Here is a 23,983-nt window from a genome sequence, read left to right on the forward strand (position 1 = left end):
AAACAGCACCCCAGAAAAAGGGATGGTTCAGGGAGGAAAGGGAGAAGCTACCTTCCAGCTTCACTCCAGGGACTCAGCCCCTCAACCACATTCTCCAATGTAGGGACACGGATCCCCAGGAAGCAGACCATCCCCAGGGGTAGGCTGGCTTCAGGGAAAGAGACTTCCCGGAAGGCAGAAGCCTGGGTGCTGGTCTCAGCTCAGTCTGAGTCACTAGGTAACTTCCTCTCTGAGCCACTGTCACTGGCTCAGCATCTATCAAGTGCCAGGCTGTGCACTTCCACACTTTACATGGATGATAAAGCCCCACGATGACCTTGTGAGGCGGTCACTCCCATCGTGCTCATTTTACAGCCGAGGAAACGGACTCACACAGGTAGAGAGGGGGGCATGGTCTGAACCTAGGCAGCCTCACTCCACAGCCCTCCTCTGCCCCCCATCTTAGAGTGAATGAGGGGCTGAACACCACGAACAGGCTCTTCAGACCTAAAAGGAATCCGAAGCAGTTCCTGTCCCGTCACCCTGGACGCTGGAGCTGTAAAGTGGCACAGCCGTTGGGCAAGATTTACTGAGCACCTGAAAGGCATCCACAGCCTTTGACCCAGAATTCCCCTTCTGGGACCCCAGCCTAAGAGACATCATGTGAAACATAGAAAGAAGCACTTCTAGGCAATGTTCATTGCCACGTTATCTACAAGAGCAAAAACTGGAAACAACCTGACTGCCCATCAATAGGAAAACGTATTTAATGGAATCCTCTGTAATGACACTGAAGATGGCTTCACATACACAGTTAAGTGAAACGTGCAGACGGCCCTGAAGATGGCGGGGATGATGGCTGTATAAGAAAAGAGCAAAGGAAAAGAGCTGGAAGGAAATATACCAAACTCTCAACAATACTCAGGAGTCATTTTTATCCTCTTCCTGTGTTCCAAAATCTCTGTACTGTTATTACTTTGATAATGTAAAAAAAAAAGGATTATTAAGGAAAAAAAACAACAATAACTGCAATGGAGCCCTGAGGACCCCACACACTGAGCAGGCAAGGAGAGGAGGGGGAACGGGCATATGCGAGCCGGCCAGGGGGGTAGTGGGGGAAGCTGGAAAGAAGGGCGTAGTGTCACGGAGGGAAGAGAAGGCAGTGGGGATCCCTGGGGTCGGTGTGGCCTGGGAGGCGCTGGTGACCTGACGCTTGTCCCTGTGGCCCCAACAGCATTCACAAGGCAAGCCAGGCTCCAAGAAGAATGAGTCACGGGCCCCCACACACTGCCCCCGAGGAGTCTCAGAGTGGCCAGCGTCCCTGGGAGCAGCACCGCCAGCGCCAGCCAGGCACCCAGGAGAAGTAGCACCGCGCGCCCCACGGCCACCCGCTCCCAGCGCCACCCGAGTAAAGCAGAGGAGGCCTCAGGTAGAAGCGCCCAGGGAGGATTTTCTCGTATCTTCAGGACAAGGCTCTCCTAGTCCATAGCCACTCACCAATTCTGCCACCTGTTTCCATGGGGACCGCATTCCACACAAGCACACACACAGGGGCACACACACATTTAGCTCCCTGGGCCTCTGCTCAGCCTCTTTGAGACCTGTCCCTTATCTGCTGGGCCTCCTTGTGTAGGCAGACGCCCAGCAGGCCCAGAGCCACACCACTAGCCTGCGTTCTTCTCCTGAGAACCGCCTTCCTCTGTCCACTCACCTCATCACAGGCCCCGGGGCAAACCTGAGCAGAGGAGGGAAGGTCCCCAAGAAGCGCACAATCAACCTCACTGCCCTACCCCCGCCTCCCGCCACACCCAGGGCAGGCAGCGGCCAGGCCCAGCCTGCCGCTCCCACAGGCCGGAGGCGGAGGCGGCTGGGTCACAGTTAAACGCTAAACCAGGCTCTGAAGGCCAGTGACCTAAGAAGCCACCTCTGACCCTCAATCTAGTCAGTCAACAAGAAGCAGGGCCGTGTCACTACCAGATGTCACCCATCACACCCTCGTTCTGAGAGAACTGACCTTCCTTCCTGCAGCCCACCAGCCCAGATGCAGGGGCCACCCTCCCAGCCAGCCTGTGGTAATGAGCGTGGCTGGGCCAAGACAAGGCCAGTACCAATTAGGCCGCCCCCTTTCCTGCCAGTGAGCGCAGCCTTATGACTTTGCTCCATTTTCAGCTCATCTGAAAAATCCTCATTTGAGGTCCCTGGAGGATCTTAAAAGTGTTATTCAAACATTAGCTCTGACACGCAGCCTCCCCCACTCAGACAGCACCCTCCCAAGGCAACGCTTTGCTCCCTGCTTTTTGGCACCGCCAGGAAAGAGCAGCGGCTTCAGTCTGCCACGTGGCACCACAGGCCCTGCCACCCCCAGCTCTCCTCAGTCTGGACTTTCCCCAGCTCCCTGCCTTTTTTAGGGGAGAGACCAGGGAAGGGGACTCGGTGCCTCCTGTATGGCGGGCATGTCATCTTGTTCAACCTTTGCAAAAACCCCAAGGGTGGCATTATTATTCCTGTGTCACAGATGCAGAAACTGAAGCTGAGCACCCCGGCCAACGTCACCTAGCCAGCATGCAGCCGAGTCAGGCCGGGAACCCAAGACTGCTGAGCCCCAGGGCTCTTCCAACCACCCCCACCCGCCGCAGGGCACTCTGCCCCGCCTGCGGCTCCACCCTGCCCTGAGCAGAGGTAGGCATCCATCATTAGCGACTCCTTGGCATTTCACCCCAAGCCTGGGTCCAAGTGGAAGGGGTGAGACAAGAGGGGCTACAGGATTTGGGGCTTCTAGGAGAGGCTTCAGAGAACACAACTTTCCTAGGGAGAAAAAAAACCGTAATGAAACAATGCTAAGAGCTGGTTGCAACTCCCTATTCTGCCCTGCATCTTACATAGACATAGACACCTGCAAAAAAGAGCATGGTCAGAGCTCAACAAGAGGCAAGATGGGAGGATGGGAGGTCAAAAAGGAGAAGATATGGGCTGTGTGGTCAGGGATGTCGGAGCTGGAAGGACCAGAGAGGTCACCCAATGCCTTGGTCTTTACAGGTAAGGAAACTGAGGCCCAGGGAGGAGAAGAGACCCGCCCAAGGCCAAGAGTGAGTCTGCGGCCATGTCAGGTCCTCTGACGCGTAGGTTAGTTTTCCTAGACCTGGAAGAATGAAGAGCCTGGAGCAGACACTGCTTGGTTTAAAAGGGGACCCATCACCGCTGGAGCTGAAGGAGCGGAGCACAGAAACCTACGAGGTGCTTCCATGGGGACACCAGCCTCGCTCGAGTCTCTCACCTCCACGGAAGATGTAGGCAGGAGGGAGGCCCCGCCATTCACCAAAGCTCAAGCTCTACCAGGGGCCAATCACAGCCCCCAGAAGGAGGCAGAAACTTTGGTTCCCCTGGCAACGCAGACAAAGGCCTCGGCTCAGCACAGCAATCAGCTGGAGTAGGATGCGGGCTGGATTCCACCCCATTCAGACCGAGCTCCCCGCTCCTTTTCTCATAAGGACGGAACCAACCCAATTCTTCTGGTTTTAGCTCCCAGCCTCCAGCCAGGTCTTTGGACCCATCTCAGATCGGGAGGAGGGGTAGGGATGGGCCTCTGAGTTTGGGACTTAGGGCAATAGCTAAGTCCTGCCCTGTCTGCGAGGGTCCTCTCTCCCCAGGTGTGTGGCCCTGAGTTGGGGGGGGGGGGGGCCTGTGTGGATGCTTGTCGGCTCGTCACTCCCACACGCCTGTGAGAGGCCGTGCCAGCTGCAAGCCACAGGAGAGCCTGCAGCTGGAAGGACAGCGTCCGGTCCAGGCCCAGCTTCGGCTTAATTCACAACTGGACCTGAGCAAGTCTCATCCCCTTCCTCTTGGGGTCTCATTTTCTCCATCTGTAAAGTCTACAATCTAAGACCTATGGTTCTTTGGAATAACCGCTCCCAGTCCACACTCACCAAAAAATTACAGAGGACAGGGCACAGGCAGAAGCTTACCTTACACCACTTTTGGGGTTTTTTGTTTGTTTTGTTTTGGCCACACCACACGGTTTGGGGGATCTTAGTTCCCCAACCAGGAATCGAACCCGTGCCCCTGCAGTGGAAGCACAGAGTCCTAACCACAGGACTGCTGGGGAATTCCCCCTTATACCACTTCTGAAAGGTTGCCTGGCCCCTGGTCCAGAGCCTTGGAATACATAAAACATTCCACTCACGGGAATTGCCTCTTTGTATACACTTTGAGAAGAAGGAAGAAAATCACAAGAAAACGGATGGGCTCGGAAAAACAGCTTCCAAATAAACCCCCCAGCTTTAGCCACCTAGAGGCCAAGCCAGCACCCTCTCCCCTGCCCAGTCCCTAGCCCAGCAGGAATGAGGTGGTGCACAGTATCCCCACAGAAGGCTCTCCTGTCACTCAGGGAGGAGTCAGTCACTCAGAGATTTTAGAAAGATTTTCCACACCGAGAGCCGGAACAAAAAGAGAGGTTTTTTAGGAAGCTTCTCAATTCCCAGAAAAGTCAAACTGTTGACATCCAAGCCCACGTGCACTGGCCATGCTTTCAGCCCTACGGTCCCTCAGGCACCTGGACTTCCCTGGCGGTCCAGCGGTTAGGACTCTGCACTTTCACTGCAGCGGGCCCTGGTTCCATCCCTGGTCAGGGAACTCAGATCCCACAAGCTGAGCAGCTGGGCCAAAAAAAAAAGGAAAGAAAAGAAAAGGAAAGCAACCCTGCAGCCATCCAGAACACGGCTGCTCTCCCCACCGCAGCCCCACACCCATCAGGCCCCATGCTCTGCCCGCTCTCCCTCATCACCCACCCTCTCATCTGTTCCCTCCTGTCCTTCCACGTGCCCAAGCGTAGGCCCATCACCTCTCACTAGGGCCACGCCAACAGCTTGCCCACTGGCCTCCAGGCCTCAGCCTTGCCCCTCTAACCCATCCTCCTGTCGCCAGAAATCAGATCACATCATTCCCAGCTTAACACCCTGAAGTGGCCCTCATCGCCCTCCAGACAAGCTCCAGCTCCTGACCCAGTACTGCAGCCGGTGCTGCAGGATCTGGGCCTGCCTGTGGTCTACTTTTCTTGTCATCCCCAACACGCACAGCAAGCTTCTCCCTCTTCCAACGCATCCTCCTGTTTCATGCCTCTGCGCCTTTCTGTTTGCACTGGCGGTTCCTTCTGCCTGGAATGCCCTTTCTGAACCCCCCAACGCTGGATGGAGATAAGAGCTCACCTTTACTGAGTGTTCCGTGTGCACCAGCCTCCCTGCTAAGCCTTTTGCAGGCACTACTTCTTTTATCCTCACCAAGACCCTGGGAGGCAGGTACTTAACGCAGCCTGTTTACAGATGAAGAAACAGGATCAGAGACGTGAATGAACCTGGCGGAAGTCACGTGGTTGATAAGGGGAGGAGCCAGAATAGAAATCCAAGCATCGGACTCTTAGGGGGCCCCCTGGGAACAGTGCTGTGGAGACATGGAGATTGTTCCCAGGAGCACCCCTTCTTTCTGGGCCTTTGGGAATAGCCTGCTTCAGAGTGCCTCCAGAGAGGGCCCAGCCTGTTCCTCTCTGAGTTTGCCTCCAACCCTGCACTCTCCCAGCCACACAGCACGGACCCCTTCAAGTACACAAAGAGTCTGAGCCCCCTCCCCCCACCCCCTCAAGTAGGGTGCTGCAGTTACAAGCAATGGCCCAGCAGTGACTCCCAGCAATGGCTTTCAGGAAGTCTAAGCTCTTTGACCTCGCATCAAGGGACCACCAGCATCTGGTAGCAGCTCATCTTTTCAATCTTAATTTCCCATTGCCTCCCCTGCCCCCACGCGTGAGTGTTCTAGCCACAATAAATTATTATTGATAGTTAGGGAGTTTGGGATTGACATGTACACACTGCTATATTTAAAATGGATAACCAACAAGGACCTACTGTATAGCACCAACCTTGAATGTAAATGGACTAAATGCACCAACTAAAAGACACAGACTGGCTGAATGGATACAAAAACAAGATCCATATATATGCTGTCTACAAGAGACCCACTTCAGACCTAGGGACACATACAGACGGAAAGTGAGGGGATGGAAAAATATATTCCATGCAAGTGAAAATCAAAAGAAAGCTGGAGTAGCAATACTCATATCAGATAAAATAGACTTTAAAATAAAAAATGCTACAAGAAACAAGAAAGGACATTACATAAAGATCAAGGGATCCATCCAAGAAGAGATAGCAATTATAAATATCTATGCACGCAATATAGGAGCACCTCAATCCATCAGGCAAATGCTAACAACTATGAAAGAGGAAATGCAAGGCAGAAACAGAGACATAGATGTAGAGAACAAACACATGGACACCAAGTGGGGAAAGCGGGGAGGGTTGGGGGGGAATGAATTGGGAGATTGGGATACCAAATTGTACACTCTAAATATATGCTGTTTATTGTCTGTTAACTGTATCTCAATAAAAGTTCATAAATAAATAAATAAATAAATAAATAAATAAATAAATAAATAAATAAAAGACAGGACTTCCTTGGTGGTGCAGTGGTTAAGAATCCACTTGCCAATGTAGGGGATACAGGCTGAAGCCCTGGTCTGGGAAGATCCCACATGCCTCGGAGCAACTAAGGCCACAACTACTGAGCCTGCGCTCCATAGCCCACGAGCCACAGCTACTGAGCCCGTGTGCCACAACTACTGAAGTCTGTGCGCCTAGAGCCCGTGCTCTGCAACAAGAGAAGCCACCACAATACGAAGCCTGCACACCGAAACGAAGGGTAGCCCCCAATCTACGCACCTAGAGAAAGCCCAAGCGCAGCAACGAAGACACAACGCAGCCAAAAAATAAAATAAAATAAATAAATATTTAAAAAATAAAATGAAAGACAAATGGTTACAAATCGTGATGAGCACTGTGGGGAATCGACAGGTGGAGGCAGAGAGCACAGCAGTGGGGCCGGGGAGAGAGGTGTCTAACTAAGCTGAGTTGTAAAGGATAAGACGCATCCCAGACTGCAAAGAGCCAGGGAAAGAGAATTCAGAGCAGAAGGAACAGCACACATAAAGATCCTGAGGTAGGGAAGAATTTGTTAAATCAACAGAGAGACGTAAAGGACCAATGAGGAGATCCATGAGTGGAGGTGGGGGGCAGAGACTGGCGCATTCCGGGCCCTGAAGCCATGGTAAAGAGTTCAGAGTTTATTCTAGAAGCAGAGGAAAGACACTGGGCGACATGGTCTGATTTGTGTTTTACAAAGACCTGCCATTTGGAAAGGAGACTTGAGAATACACATTAATATATGTAAGGTATGCAAAGTAACTGGCACTGTCAATGTTAACCTTCTTCTCCTTCTCTCTCTCTACTCCCTTCCCATGCTGCAAATGTCCTCTTTAACTCTATTCCTTCTTCTGACCTACACACTGTCATAATTTGAATCTTCTGAGGACATAACGATCTGTATACGCTTTACTGTTAGATGTGGACCAGCGAGAGGATGCCAAGTACCCAGTGTCACACAGCGGGGCTGCAGTAATGGTGGAACTTTCCTGCCTTCCCTCTTTCCCCTGAGCTGGACCCCGGGTTGATGTGAAAGTCAGGAGGACGAGGCAGTAAGTGCTAAGGCCTTCCCCCTGGGTTCTCCCCCCACCTCTGCATGGAGACGCTCTGAAAGCCTGGTTCTCAGGCAATTATGGGCCCAGGATGGGGGACAGGTGTGCTGGAATAAGCCCTCCCTCTCGGTACACTCTCTCCTGCTTGAGCCACATAAGCCAGACTATAGAAAGAAAACACTTCTTTTTGTTTGTTTTGTTTGGCCACGCCCCGTGGCTTGCAGGATCTTAGTTCCCCAGCCAGGGATCGAACCCATGTCCCCTGAAGTGGAAGCACGGGTCTTAACCACTGGACCACCAGGGAATTCTCAGAAAGAAAACACTCCTGATGGAGACAGGCTGCTTGCTAGGATATTCGCGGATCCTATCCCCATCCCCAGGAAACGAGAAGAGTTGTGGCCCTCATTCTACCCACTCAGAACCTGAGACACTCAGTGTGCTACGACCTGCCTAAGGATGGAAAGAACATCACAGAGCTCGAACTCGAATCATAGTAGGTGGCTCTTTGAGGATGACTGAGCTGAAAACCCTGTCGTACAGATGAAGACACCGAGGTCCAGGAAGGGAAAGGGACGTGCCCACGGTCACACGCTGAGTATGCAACGGGGCCAGGACTAGGAGTCCGACCGAACAGCTTCCGCTTTCCGGCTCCCCGCGCAGCCTCTGCTGGGAAAGATGGCAAAGGGGGCAGAGGCGAGGCTGGCCTTGGGGGTGGGGAGGGAGGCAAGGACAGGGCAGCACTGCCTCCTCGGGCCCTCCCACTGCTCATGGGTGTGGCAAAACCTGCCAAACCAGTGCCTGGGCCCGGGCCAAGGAGCAGAGCCCAGAGCTACAGGGCATGAGGAGGCTGTGGACGCCAAGAGCTAAGGGGCAAGAAGGACACACACAGGCCCCTCCTTGGCCTGCCAGCCAGGCTGCGTGGGCACTGCCCCAGGGCCAGGGTGGGTGCTCAGGGCTGAACTGGTCCGTCACCTGGCATCAGGCACAGCTGGGACTCACCAGCCTCCTGTCCCCATCTGGCACAAAGGCCGGCCCTGTGCTTCCCCTCCCCCTCTGGACACTCAGCATGTCAGCTGTCAGTGCCACCAGGGCAAGAGAGCCAGGAACTTACCTGGGAAACATGACAGGAGGCAGGGAAAGGTGACAAAAATGACACACAAACACGTCTCCCCTCCCAACCACAGCCACCAGGATGAAGTCCCGCCACGCTCTCTGCCTCGATGGGGACGCACATGCTCTACCTCTTGCCCTCCCCCCACCCCAGTGACCAAGACCCAGGACACAGCTGAGCACAGGATGCGACGGCCGGGGGAGGGGCCAGGAGCTGGGCATTCCTAGGTATCTCTGTAGCTTTGCGACCCGCGACACTCCGTGTGGAGTTGAGAACACCTGTCCTCTCCGTCTTCAGTCTCACCGCCCTTCCCGTGGGGGCGCCAGTCAACTCCACAGTTTCAGGGAGCCTTGAAGTGTTGCCCTCACCCCACCTCCACCGCACCTCTCACCACCTCCTGCTCAAAGGAAAGCATAAGACGCTACCCCCGCCGGTGTGCAGGGCCCCCGATGGACAGGGCTGGCTTCTGTGTCAGGAGCTGCCCTGCTGCAACCTGTTCTGTCAGCCGGGGACACAGGCCAGACTGTGGGGGGGGGCTGGTGATTTTATCAACTTTTCCCAAGTGCTACCTAGGCCTGCAAGACCCAGAAGCCAACGGCTTGGCAGGAAGGAACTCTGGCATCAGTCTGGCCTTTTGTGAGCCTGGGACACATGGGCCAGGCAGGTGCCCCACGAACGTCAGGGACGGTTCTCATATCTCAACCAATCCCCTCCCTTGGTAACCGGGGAGGAGGAGGCCCGGAGCGAGGCAGGGACTGGCCCAAGATCACACAGCAAGGCCACGGCAGAGGTGGAAGCACTGCCCAGGCCTGACCCCCAGCCCAGGCTTCCAGCACGTGCTGCCTCCCATAGCACATTCGTTTCCCCAAATTTGAAATCACGCATCCCATGGAGGAGCGGAGAGACACCTTCCTCTCCACTGCTTGGAAACTGCCAGAGACTGGTACGAAGTTCTGCCGTTCAATACGGATCACATGTACACCTGCTCTGTCCACCTCTGTGTCCTAGCACGTGGGTCAGTGCCTGGTATACGGCAGGAACTCAGTGCAAACTGGTTGACTGAGTCAAGACTCAATGCAGGACTAACTGGAGGCAAAATCCACTTCTAGGCAGGGGTGGGGGGAGCAGGAAACAGAAGAGAGAAAGGGGAGGGGCTCAGGACCCAGGCAGGCTGCACTGAACAAGCAGGGACACGGCCCAGAGCTTCAGAAATCCTGGGCCCCAAAAGGAGACACAAGTTGCCCCCAATCACCTTGAAAGTATGGACTTTAAGACCTGTGTGGGGGGCTTCCCTGGCGGTCCAGCGGTTAAGACTCCACACTTCCACTACAGGCGGCACAGGTTTGATCCTTGGTCGGAGAACTAAGATCCCGCCATGTGGCTCGGCCAGAAAAAAAGACCAGTGTGTGTGTTTCTGTGACTTGGCAAGGCCACCAAGCCAGCCACTCTGTCGTTTAACGCAGCCACTATCTCCCTCCCTCCTACGGCGTGAAAATCAGGGTCATTAATAATCGCCCCCCCACCTCCCTGTCAGTGCTGCCAGACCAAGAGGCTGACCCCCAGAGCACCTCTGGCCAGGAGTTGAGCTCCCAAAATGTGAAGACCTGAGCTGAAATCGGGGGCGAGTCACTTCTCCTAAGTCTCACAACCGCATTTATAAAATGGAGATGATGACACCTTCTTGCCTCCCTTAAGGAACGCGCTGAAAGTGATGGGTGTGAACATGCTTTGTAAACTGCAAAGTGCCAAAGAGATACAGAGAATATTCACAACAATAACGTTGCCATCGCTAGCCTAGCTGGCCCCCAGAGAATCCCAGTCTCTAAAGGTCAATGATCTTCATTACGGCCACCAAAACCACAGTAAAATCTATCAGCTACTCAACACTTGAATGTGTCCAGACACGTCACCTGCCTTCTCTCATTTGGGCTCCATAACCTCTGAAGGAAGAACTATTATTGTGTCCATTTTACAGATGATAAAACTGAGGCATAGAGAAATGAAGTATCCCATTCGAATTCATACAGTAGGTGGTGGAGTAGGGAGAGAGTACACCCAAGTCTGTCTGAATCTGGAGCTCCAGCTCATCCACTGCCCCACGGGAGCATGTCACCTTGCTAAAGCAACTCCCCGTTTGCCAAAGCCTGACGTGCCCCAAAGCAACATGGTCACTTCTCTGACCCTTGCAGCAGTAATCCTTGAGATGGGTAGGACTAGCTGATTTTGTCATCCCTGTTTGACAAATGAGGCACTGACCCCCGGGAAAACTTGGCAGCCATGTATCTCAACTCCCTGATCGTAGAGGACTGTGGAGAGTGGATCTAGAGGGGGATACTGCGGTCCAGAGAGGGAAAGGGACTTGCCCAGGTCATTCATTCAGACCTTTCCTGAGACCTCTCTTCATACGTGAGACATACACGTAAAGAAAGCAGTGTCCACTCTTCTGGTTTTATAACGCTGCCCCCCTCCCACCCCACCGCGAGCTGCCCCACCCCCACTGCATCCGGGGCCAGCAACTGATGCCAATTACTTCCCTCGTCTGAGTCTTAGTTCCCGACTGACAAATGGGGCAACTAGCTTGGTCAGCAATGAGTTCTAGAGGCCGACACGGCTGCCCCAGGCCCACATAAAGCCCGGGAGGCCGGTCTCGGCGCCTGTGCTTCCTGCTGCCCCCAGTCCAGGGAGTGCTGGAGGTAAAGAACATGCCCACACTATATTCACAGTTGTGCAACCATCACCACTAACTCCAGAATCCCAGTTATTCTTAGCAAGCGCTGAGCTGCAGCCCCCAACGCAGGGCTCCTGCCTGGTTTGGCCCAGAGGCCAATTTTCTGGGAAAGGCCAGAGTGCCCCTAGGAAGAATTTCTCTGGGGCAGAAGTGGAGCACAATGTAAACACTCAGTGGACACTGTGTTCCACTTAGTGAAACAAAGTTGTGGATCTTCTGGGAAAGGGGTCCACCATGTCAGGCCAGCCCAAGCCCAAGCCTTTTCCCAGCCTTGCCTCTCTAGCTGCCCTGAATGCAACAATTGTGCCGCTCCAGCCTCAGTTTCCCCATCTGCTCCCTGGGCAGCAGGCTGAAACATGTGTCTCCAACATCCCACAGAGGGACCGTCCCCAACAAATGGCTAATCTCGTCCACTGTGTTGGAAGAAAAAGGCCAACCTCTTATGTCAGCTGAGATTGGCAAGAGCAGTAGGCTCGAGCTGGGTTAGGGAACGCTCAGATTGAGAACTGGTGATGAAGCTTTATTCTGCAGGCCTTAGGCAGCTTGGGAAAGTATGAGCTGGAGACATGACCCCCACATATGGGGCTCGACCAAAAGGGAGTCCCAGAGGCTGTCCTTATAGCCATCGGCACTGGGCAACAAGAAGAAAGATCAGGATTCCGGACACGGGTTTCTGTCTTTTCGTTCTGCTCGGCCACGCGCAGCTGTGTGACCATGGAGAAGTCACTTACCTTCTCTAAGCCTCAATTAACCCATCCACAAAATGGAGCTAATTCTATCCTCCCTACCTTACCTCTCAGGATTATGGGGAAAATCTGATGAGATGGTGAAAAGAAAAGCCCTTGTAGGAAAAATATAAGGGATTTGCTTCTAGTCCAGGTGATTAGAGCTATGGGGATGAAGAACAACCCCCCCACACCCCACCCCAGTGAAAGCATTCCCCTGCCCTTCTCCACCTCTTTTCCCCCTACAGAAATGCTGGGATCCCTCCAGGAATGGTCAGAGAAATCCAGGGAGCCCAGAGACAAAAGGGGTCACGAAAGGAATACTGGACATCGGGGTCTTGTCTGGATGACATCTGTGACGTCGGCATCCTCAGCCCCCTGAGACAGCCCCTCTAGCTCTCAGGCAGGGGAAATGGTCTGTATCCACAAGGGGGAGAGGCTGGGAGCCGACAGGGGAACCAGAGTCAGCATTTCCCAGCCACCCCTGTAGGAGGAGTCGCTAGGAGGAGGCTGTTGCGGGGTGGGGTGGGCATCCTTCTGTTGAATCTCCCCCACCTCCATCCCTCCTGCAAGAGACAATGATGTCACCTTTCAGGGGACCACTGTACCTGTGTCATTTTCCTCCTCTGTAAAATGGGGGGTGAATAAAGCCTCCGACACACCGTGAGTCCAGTTCAGTAAATATGCCTGTCGTTCTCCCATCCTTTGAAACCTTGGAGGCTCCCAGTGCTAACATCCTCTTCCCCCAATTTGCCACCTGAGTTATTTGAAGGAAACATCTGAAGGCACTTTCAGGACAGAGTGCAGGCCCTGAGGGTGTTATCCATCTCCTGACAAGGTGGATGAGATCCGCTCTGTGTGGAAGGGACGGGGGAAAGGAAACGAGGCCTCTCCGTAGGTGCGAGGTGCATGCTGGCTGGCGAGGGGATGGGGAATCCTACCACTCACCAAGGCTCTCAGAAACAGTCTTGGTTCCTTGAGCTCATGCGGCTGGTGGAAAGGCTGACCCCTGGGCAACGGACCACAGGGGAGCCCTTTTCCCATCATTCGCCACCAGGAATGAAGGTCTGACACTTGTTGGTGTCCAGATGCCTTTGTCCACCATCAATGTGGGGCCTGGGAGAAAAGGTGAAGGACCTGGGCACCCGTGTGCAGCTGGAGACGATCAAGCTTCTTCACGTCTCGGAAGAGAACCGTATGGAAGGAGGGGGCCCTTCTGTGAAGCCTGAAAGGTGGCTAGCTACCCTCCTCCACCCCAACTCTGCAGTTCTGGCCAAACTGAACCACCGCTGCTTCTCCCTTCCATGCCTTTTCCCAGGCAGCTCCCTCCTCCTGGAAAGAGCCTTCCCTGAACAGAACGTCCCAATGCAGCCCCTTCCACGGCCTAGACCAAACGCCCCCTCCTCCAGGAAGCACATGTTGACTGCCGTGCCCTGGACTGCACCCCCTTCCCTGAGCATCAGTTTCCTCTCCCTTTCTATTGGTGATTTGCACTGTTGGCTGTGTCACGGCCACACCTGCACACAGTTATTGATTTCCCCTCTGGGGGGCACAGGGGACTTGCAGTGGTTTCTGGCACAGGCTCAGTGCCAGGCAGACTTGAATTCCAATGCCAGCGTTGTCATTTATTAGCCACCTAACCATGGGAGAGTCACTTCTCCTCCCCGAGCCTCAGTTCCTCTGGAAAACGGGAGCAATAATAGTACCTACTCCATAGAATTGTTTCTGCAATGAAATGAGACAAAACACGTTAAGTGCTCAGCACAGAGCCTGGCACAGGGCGAGAGCTCGGTAACGTGACTTATTTTGCTATGGTGACCTTTCAGGCAGGTTCATGGATGATTTTTCTTTACATCTCTTGAAACACCTACCACACAGCCACACACCGGATGAATGCATTTCTATGGAGACGGATCTGTGTACAACCTAAGGAAGCTTTGCCCAACAGCAGAGCAGAGGAACCTGGGCCTGGGCTCTCTCTGCAGGTCACAAGCTCTGTGAGCAGATGTAGGATTCACCTGAACTGCTGACGGGAGGTAGCAGACATAGTGATCAGAGCGTAGGCTCTGAAGCCAGACTCCTTGCACTTGAACCCCAGCTTCTCCTCTTACTCAGTGTGTGACCTTCACTAGCTGTGCCTTGGTTTTCCCATCTAGAAAATGGGGAGAGTAATAGCACCTGTCCAAAGGATTGTCATGAGGATTAAATGAAATAATACATGAAAAGCAATAGACCAAACTCAGCATAGGGAGAGTAATTCAATAAACATTACCTATGGTTATCATTGTTGTTTGTATTACCATCACTGAAGAGGGGAGTTATGGAGTCTTGCAGGCCTAAAAGCTGTTCATTCTCCTATAACCCAAGATCCCACTAACATGCTAGTATGTTCGCACGGCTCTGTCCACTCCCCCTTTCTCTGGTGAGAGCTCTGCTCCTCCATTTGCTACACAGGTAGACACTTGACCCAGGCCTGGCCGCTACAGGGAATGCCCCTATCCCCCAGCAACAATGATTGGACCAATCAGGGTCCTACCCTTGGGTTGATATGTGGGTCCTAGAAGAAAAATAGTTCCCGCTTTCCGTTTGGGCTGCTAAGCCGGGGTAGTGGACAGCCAGTTCCTCACAGGGGCAGAGAGAGACAAGCCGTGATGGGAGAGAGATGGACAGTCTACCTGATTCCTCATCCTTCAATTCCATGAACTGCCCCAGGATCCACTCAAGTCCTTTTCTGGTTCAAGCCACTTTGAATAGAGTTTTTGTCACTTGTTTCTGAAAAAACCAGGCCCAATTATACAGGCTCTAACCAAGATACAGTCTGTTCTGGCCATAGGCAGGGCAGGGCAGAGGCAGTATTATGACTGCTCCTGTGTGTTCAGGCACAATCCCTGTCATCTGGGCTGCAGAGGACAGTCCGCAAAGCATGTTCTCGAGAACCATTCTGACCCAGTGGCCTTCAGACACTGCTTCCCGGAGTCCTGGAAATCTCCAGAGACACCTCCAAAAACATCCACGGAACAAAGGGCAGTAAGGAGAGCAACGAGATTCTGGGTAAATTGCTGCCAATTCAACCACAGCAGTTCTGCTGCAAATGCTTATACCCTGGCATTCTTCTGCCCCAAAAGATTTGAAATACCCTATTCTAATGGATATTCAGAAGAGCATTAAGAAGTAACCAAGGCTGCTGTGTCTATTCCCATTCTCCAGAAAAGGAATCGGAGGCCCAGAAAGTGGAGGGGATGGGGCCGAGGCCACAGAGCAAGTCAGTGACAGAGCAAGAAGTTGGATGCAGGGCTGCAGGCCAAATGGATCCCACTGCACCAGGCTGCCTGTGAAAAGCTATCACCTCTCACATTTCCTGTCTCCTCCAGTAAACAGATGGTGGTTAATATCTAGAGTCTCACCTCTCTCAGCTCTGACCCCTACAGAGTCACCCGCCTCTGAGTGTGGCTCCTTGGAGGGCTTGCGGAAGCTCAAGAAACTTGTGGAATAAATGTATGAACCAACCTCGACCTTCCCCCCTACCATGTACACAGACGCTTCGTTCCCCTTCTCCCCGCCCCTTTGCCCAAATGTCAGGGAAAGCCCAGCAGGCCCCTTCCTGGGAACTCCTAATCCACCTCCTCTGTCCTGGCTGTGCTGTGACTGTGGACAGAGGATTCCTTGTTCCCAGTGCTTCCTGCCCAGAGATCTCCGTGGGGCCCATGTGCTGGCAGGAAAGAGCCAGCTCACTCCTTTTAACTAGAGCTAAAGCCACCTCTGTCCCTGCCACCCCCAGGAGCAACATGCTTCCAGCTCTGTGTGGCATTTATCCTACCCTCCCTGGCCTGGCTCAGCCCCACCTCAACACTCATAACCCCTGCTCCCTAGACACACACACACACACACACACACACGCACGCACGCACGCACGCACGCACAGGAGAGTTCCCCTAGGGTACAGAGGTGCCTCACATCTAATCAAAAACAAAAACCAGAGGATTCTGGAGTGACAACATCACAGCCCTGGCAGTTGTGCCTTACTAATAAGCCCCCAGTGACATTTGCATATTACCTTGCAATTTCCCAATCAGTATAACTTTATTGGCTCAGTTAGTTCCCTCTCCACGCTTTCATCGTGCCAGAGTCACAGCACCCAGGAGGGGGAAAGGGGCTTTGACATGCCCCAGGCCAGTGGTTTGCAGAGTGTCTCGCACAGAGCCCAGGGCGGGTTTCGTGTCATCGTCTGAGGGCTAGAGCCCAGGCCCACCCCAACTTTGACCACGGCTGCAATCCCTTTACTGTTTTGTACATTGAGATTCTTCGGGGTTCATTTGAAATGGGGATTTCACTGCTGGAAAGTTTGAAAACAACTCATTTACTCTGACACCACCTCCCCGGCCCCCACCTCCACCACCCCCACCCACCCCCACTCCCCGCCCTAACAATGCATATATGACCCTGAGGCCAACAGAGAGGGAGGTGGCTGCCCAAGATCACGCAGGAGTCAGTGGCAGAACCAGAATGAAAACACCCTCTTCTGAATCGAGTCTACAACCTCGGAGTGGTTAAGCAAAAGAAAACAAGGGCTGCGGGTCAGCAGATCCAGCTTCCAGGTCCAAGGCCATCTGTCCCCAGCCATGGTGGATGGCTAAGCAATTTGAGCAAAGCTCACTGCCTAACATAGAGGCACTTAATGAAGACCCACTTCAGTCCCTTCCTCAAAATAAGCCCAAACCAAAGAGCACCCTCAGTGCTGCCCCCGCTTTTCCAAACCTACCAGGAATCTGTGGCCTAGACAAACCCTCCATCCTCCCCAGCAGTAAAATACATTAAAATAGCCCGAAAGCTGAAAGACCAATGTGTCCAACCCGAGCAGAAGAGACAGAATATGAGGCTGTGCCTCTGTAACACTCACCCCTGCTCCGACCACACCAGCTCCCCGGGGGCAAGGACAGAAGTCAGGCACCTGGAAAGAGGAAACAGTGTTAGCGCCTCTGAACTGAGTTCGTGGACCCAGCATGGAGCTGGAAATTGAGAGGCTGGCATTTGACTCTCGGAGGAACCTTCGGAAGTTGCTGAACCTGTTACACAGAAAGGCCCGTGTGACTACGCAGAGCAAAAGGGAAAGTAACAAATATGAAACTGCAGCGGCCAGCAGGGGCCAGGCCGTGAACGTCCTTGGAGGCCAAGGTAAAGAATTGAGTCCTGGGCTTCCTAGGTGGCACAGTGGTTGAGAATCCGCCTGCCAATGCAGGGGACACAGGTTCAAGCCCTGCTCCAGGAAGATCCCACATGCTGTGGAGCAACAAAGCCTGTGTGCCACAACTACTGAAGACCACGTGCCTAGAGCCCACGCTCCACAACAAGAAAAGCCACAATGAAGAGTAGCCCCCCTGGGGCTTCCTAGGTGGCGCAGTGGTTAAGAATCTGCCTGCCAATGCAGAGGTCACGGGTTCGATCCCAGCTCCAGGAAGATCCCACATGCCACGGAGCAACTAAGCCCGTGTGCCACAAAAAAAAAAAAAAAAGAGTAGCCCCCGCTCACCACAACTACAGAAAGCCCATGTGCAGCAACAAAGACCCAATACAGCCAATAAATAAATAAATAAATAAATTTATTAAAAAAGAATTGAGTCCTGAGTCTAAGACCAATGGGAAATCGTTGACCTGTAGGGTCGAGAAGGACTGGAAACAGGCAAGAAGAGTAGCTTTAGGCGTATGAGTTAGGAGGCTGCCGTGGCTGTCTGAGGGCATGTGGCAAGGGCCCAAGCTGGGTGGGGGCAGCAGAGCTGGAACAAGGTGGATGGAATCCAGAGCTCTTTGAGTGGCGGTATCCCCAGAACTCGGCAGTGGACCAGATCTGGGGGGATGAGGGAGAGAGAGCTCTGCTTACCCCTCAGGTGCCCCTTTCATGTCAGTCCCCTGGTCTCCAGCACCCAGGACGAGACATACCCGTTGTTCTGTCAACCTGGCCTATCCTTACCTCAGTTTCTCCCTCTGTCAAATAAACATGGTTGGACTCAGGGGTCCCTAAGGCCTTTTTAGCATTAATATTCTGTTCTGGTCTAATTCACTCACAGAGTATTTAAGTCCTTTTTCAATCATCTTTAAGCCCCAACGGCAGGCCTGGCCGAGTACACAATGGGCAGAATCGTTGGAAGGAGAAACCTCAGGTCCCCTAGATTCACACACTCAGAACAGTAACCTCCAGGTGGGATGAGGTGTTTCCGCTTCACACAGAACACAAGAATCGAGCAAACAGGAAGACCTCCCGGGCTGAGGCTGGAACAACAGGAGCAGAAGCTGTGTGCCTGAGCACCTTGCTCTCCCCCACCCCCCCGCTCCAGAGGCCAGCAGGGGCCTCAGGACACTGCCACGGCAGCTGTAACACCCGTCACCCGGCAGCTTACAACATGCTTCCCCATCCACTGTGTCCCCGCGCCCAGGCTCACCCTGGGCGCCAGGTGCCGAGGGACCCGGGAGGCAGGGCGGTGCAGTGGTTTGAGCTGGGGCTCTGCAGCCACGCAGACCTGGTTTGAATTCTGGCCCCACCACTCGCTAGCAAAGTGGCCTGGGGCAAGTCATTTCACTTCTCAGAGCAGCGGTTTCCTCACGTGGAAAACAGGAGTCACAGTATCTGCTTCCAGAGCTAACAAACAGGATTAAATGAAATGCTGCATGTGGAGAACCTGGCACAGTTCCTCATCGCAACAAGCCAGGAGGAGCACCATTTACAGATGTGGACCCTGGGACCCAGGAAGGTGAAATGACTCACTGAAGATCATCAGAGAATCAGCACAGGGGTGAGACCAGAGCTCAGGTTCCTAACTGCTGGGTTAGATGCCCACCCCTTGGGTTCCACTTTTTTAGATGAAGACTGAAAAATTACAAGTGACTTGACCAAAGCCACAGAGGGAGTTCATGGTAGAAGAGGGATTTGAACCCAAGCTTTCTTGATGAAAAAGCCCCTGGTCTGCCCATGGGTATCTAGAAAGTATCAATAGATGTGTGTGGAGAAGCTTCAGATTTCAGGGCCCTTTAAACCTGGAACAGGGACAAATGCAAATCTGGGCAGATGGAGTGAGGGTGGTGGTGAAGCTACCTTGAGAGGAAACCAGAAGGATCTTATGAAACAAAAGCCTCTTTCTCAGCAGCCCTCACCGGGGACTGGGCAGGAGAGGACGGGCTGACAGGCAGGGCCGTCCGTCCCGCCAGGGCTGAGCTGAGGGCTGAATCTAAACAAACAGAAACAGTTCCAGCTTGGCCACCAACTTGTTGGCTGAGCCTAGGGAGGTCACACACACATACACACGCTCAGGTCTCTGCTTCTTCAACTCAAGAATGAGACAATTGTACTGAATGGTGTCAAGATCCCGTCCAGTTATAGAAGACTAATCATAACCATTTCTCACAAGCACCGGCCTCCTGGTCAGGCCCTGCTCTCACAACCCGCGAAGGGGGCCTCCTAATGCTGGCTCTAATATTCCCAGGCTACGCATGGGAAGTCCTGCATTCAGGCTCTGGCTTTATAGCCAGGTCACTCCCCTCACCTTCCTCACCTGTAAAATGGGCACACATTTTTGCCTGATCACCTACGGAACCGGAAGATCCAAGGAGCTTCCCCTAAAAGCAAGCAATCCCCTGAGGTACTGAACAAAGCATCCCCTGACTCCCCATCCCTACTCCCACCCTCAAGCTCTTTTACCTTCTCCTTTCCCTCTGGCCCATGTCCCATTTGGACAAATGGAATAACTGAATCCAAGCTGATGGATGCAGCACCAGTAGCAAGAACCCTACCACTAGCAGTAATAGTAACTACTGCCACAGCTGTGCAGATGTGCCAGGCACTGTGCGAAGTGCTGCCCTTGGATTATACCTCAGGTAATCCCTTCCATCAACGAGGTAAATCCCACCCTCAGTCTAGAGTTACAGATGATAGACTAAGGTTCAGCAAAGTGAAGTGACTTGCCCAAGGTCACCCACAGAGCAAGTGAGTAGCATGGCCACCCAGACAAAGCTCTTCATTTGACACCAGAAGTCCTTATCTTATCCTTGAGGCTATGGGGTTATTCAGGGTAACATTCCACGATGGGGTATGGCCCAGATATAGGGGTGGTGGCAAGTGGGGGAATAGCCAGCCTTTACCCTCACCCCTAAACCTCCCCAAATAACTAGTCTTTATAGTCTTGTATTATTATTCAAATGTGAGCAACTCAACTCTCAGGGTAGAACAGCACTGTCCAATCAAAATATAATGCAAGCCAAATATGCAATTTAAAATTTTCCAGTAGCCACATTTAAAAGAGTACAAAGGAATGGGTGAAATTAATTTTAATAGTATATTTATTTAACATGTAATCAACATCAAAAGTATTATTGAGGGAATTCCCTGGTGGTCCAGCAGTTAGGACTCTGTGCTTCCACTGCTGGGAGCCTTGGGGGCCTGGGTTCAATCCCTGGACAGGGAACTAAGATCCCGCAAGCCATGCGATGCAACCAAAAAAAAAAAAAAATCCAAAAGTATTATTGAAATATTTTACAATCTTTTTTTCATACTAATTCTTCTAAATACAGTGTACATCTTACACTTAGAGCACATCTCAATTCTGACACTAAATTTTCATCAGATATTTAGATTCTCTTAGCCTTTACAAATGAAAAAGTGTTTTCACAAATCTAAGTTCACAAACATACGTAGAGCTTTTCCAATAACTGGAGTATTCTTTTTAAATTTTGAATTAATTAAAATTAAATAAGATTACAAATTCAGTTCCTCAGTGGCAATAGCCACATTTCAAGTGCTCAGTAGCCACACGTGGCTAATGGCTACTGTATGAGGCAGCGTAGCTCTAACGGTCAAGTCCTAGATGGTGAGGCCGGTGGCCTCCTTGGCCCTAAGCCAGAGCTAGGCCTCCCAAAGTAAAGTCAAACGTCAATAGAATGGTATCTACTCATTCCAACCCCCTAAGGAGCCTGATATTAATATCTACCTCTAGTTCCTTTATACTCACAGTGCCGGTGACAAGGGATCAGAGTACCCATTGCTCAGAGGATGGCACTAGGGCTCAGAGAGATGGGCCACCACCCCAAGGTCACCCAGCTTTGACCCCAGCCTATTTGACTTGGAAGCCTAAGCTTTGTCCCTAAAGCTTGGCAGGGGCCTCGTCTGGGGCTCAGGCTTCTAGAGGAATAAAGAAGGCTTTGCCACTAAATTCCCTCCTCCCCCTGGTCTAGTGGCAGAGAATGGCCCCAAACAGGACACAAGTGAAGAGGGTAAAAGGGAAGGAAGTGGCATGGACTGCACTGGGTGGCTTAGGCCACCGGGGTACCACTCCCACCCACCGCCCCCCCCATCCCTACGCGGCAGGAGGCAAAGCCAGCAAGGTCCACTGGCTGCCTGCCCTCTGGGTTGGGTCCCCAAGGCTAGGTGCCATGCCTTCCCCCACATCTCTCCCAAGAACACTCACTCAGAGGCCCTTGGACTAGGGCCAGAGCCTGTACTTACCTCCCAGGGTCACCTCAGCTGGAGTCAAGGGAAAAGGTCCAAGAGGCGTCCATCCCCCACCCCGAGAGAGGAGGGGAGGAGCTGGCCCTGGAGGCAGATTCCAGAGAAGGGAAAGGGTATAGGCCAGAAAAACCTGGGTGGCTCCACCCCTCTCCTGGGGGGAGCACAGCTAGCGCTCAAGCCCCCCCTCCAGCCTAACCGGGTGAAACTCTCGCCAGCTATTAGGTTTAACAATTAACTCTGATTGGTTTCCATTTCAGCAGGAGGCAGGTCCAGCAAAAAGTCCCATCTGGGGTAGGGGCACTTGGAAGCGGATAGAGAGGGAGGGGTTGGTGTGAAGGGAGGAAGGCGTGGTTACCGAAGCAACCCACCTCCCCCTTCTCATCCCATCCTACCAGCGTGGACAGGTCATGGGCAGCGCCTGGCACAGAGTAGGCGCTTAATAAATATTTTTAATTAATGAATAAGGGGGTGGGGTGATGGAGAAAAAGTGAAGGAAGGCAAAAGTTAACTTGTCCTGGGTCCTTGCTGAGACCAAAATGGGCTGAGGACCAGGAGGGCAACTACCCAGGACATGCCAGGAAATGGCTCTGAGGTCCCCCAGCCCTGGCGCCGCTCTTCCTAGCTATGACCTTTAGAGCCCTCCTTCTCCCCCACAAACAAGGGGTGACAGACAACACTACAGTATCACATACAGGGCTGCACAGGGCCAGGCCCAAGAGGCTGGGATGCTCTGCGCCGCTGTAATAGTCGTCAGTCGTGTCTCTCGCTGCTTGGCAACAGCCTCCTCTTCTCAAGCCACCCCCTGAACTCCCCCACATCCCAATATTCCCCTGGATCCCACCTGTGTGGCCCTGTTTCCTTTCCGGGAAGGAAAGCCCGGGATGATGAAGGCTCCAGCCCACTCACATCCCACTCACCTGGGATCACACACACATACGCTGGCAACAGACTGCTCCTAACTTGGCATTGTGCGTGTCATTGACATCCCTCCTTGGGCCCCCTCCTCGCCCTCTTCCCCCAGCCCCTAACCCAGGCTGGCGCTGAATTCACTGTGGCCCGTTCACTTGGCGTTCTGGGGTGGGGGCTCCCCCTTTGGGGCCTCTGCTTCCATCTGGTAACGTGGAGGTGAGGGGGGTGGAGTAAGAGATTGCTTCTCCTGTTATATAGAGATGCTGACATCTCTAGGATCAATTTGCATTTTAACTTCAGACAGACCAGAATCCAGATTCTGGCCAGGTAAACAGGCAGCCTTGATATTATGAGATAGACTCTGAGACAGGTCTGCAGAGGCCCGGAGCGGCAGCTCACCTCTGACCATTCTCAGCTCAAGCCTGGGCAGAGGGACAAAGGCCCTCCGTGCTCACTGGGTCCTACTACCTCCGCCAGAAAGCCTCAACTTTTTATTCCTGCCCCACCTTTCCAGTCTTCTCTGTCGTTCTCGGTAGCCATATCGTGAGCTACCACTCCCCCAATGTCTTCTTGGCAAAACAAAGCTTGAAACTCCCCCTGTATCTGGGGTACCCTAAGGCCCTTCTAAGTGGAGATTCTAGAGCTGCCTCTGCTTCCACTCCGCCCTTTCCTGCATCCTTCCCGCAACGCCCCAAGCATGCGCCCCATTCTCCCATCTCCGGTCTGGCGCTCGCCTCCTTTACAGGGAATACCTGTCTCTCTACCTCCCGCTGCCCCCTCCTGCTTCAGGCTCATCCAGCTTGAATGTTACCTCCAACATGGAGTCTACACTGATCACTCACTCCTCAACTCACTCAACCACGTCTCTTCCAGACACTACTCCCCAGAGTCAAGTCTCACCAGCCCTACGTGACCTTAAGACCCTGCAGACCAAGGAACTCCTGCAGTGACTTTTCTCTGCCCCTCATCCTTGCTCCCCAGCCCCGTGAGAACACAGTGGGTGCCTGCTGAAAGTCATAATCATTGCCTGAAAAATCATGAATTATAATTGCTTATCGACCATTCACTCTTTAGAATGCTCAGATCTCAGCATTTTACACGTATCATTTCAGCTAATCTTCCTAAGCCTCAAGTGGACTTGTCATTCCTACCCCTTTGTTTGAAACTGAGGCAACGGAGGCTCAGAGAGGTGAAATGATTAGCCCAAGGTCTCACAGCCACGACACGGCAGAGTCAAGACTGAAATTTAAGTCCTTCCCCACTGCCCTACGAGGCCTCCCTCCTATCCACACCTAAAGGGGGGGATAGGTGAGAAGTTGTGACCTGCCAGTGACAAGGGCCTGGGGGCTCCAGAGAAACCAGCCCAGCCCAGGGCCAGAGGCAGATTCGGGAAATAAAACTTAATAACCTTCTATTAAGTACCTGCTCCGTGCAAAGACCTATGCTAGGTGCTGGGAGCACAGAA

General features: G+C 53.0%; 1 protein-coding gene across 5 annotated transcripts in view; it reads right to left on the reverse strand.

Annotated features, from left to right (window-relative positions):
* EPB41L1 (erythrocyte membrane protein band 4.1 like 1) overlaps nt 1-23,983 on the reverse strand; it is a 125,337-nt gene that overhangs the window by 91,734 nt on the left and 9,620 nt on the right. For all 5 annotated transcript variants that reach the window (XM_057701609.1, XM_057701612.1, XM_057701608.1 and 2 more), the window contains exon 2: nt 17,017-17,067. The gene's annotated coding sequence lies outside the window, so the exon portion shown is untranslated. The remainder of the gene's footprint in view (nt 1-17,016; nt 17,068-23,983) is intronic.

The sequence above is a fragment of the Hippopotamus amphibius genome, chromosome 12 (assembly GCF_030028045.1).
Source record: "Hippopotamus amphibius kiboko isolate mHipAmp2 chromosome 12, mHipAmp2.hap2, whole genome shotgun sequence".
NCBI lineage: Eukaryota > Metazoa > Chordata > Mammalia > Artiodactyla > Hippopotamidae > Hippopotamus > Hippopotamus amphibius.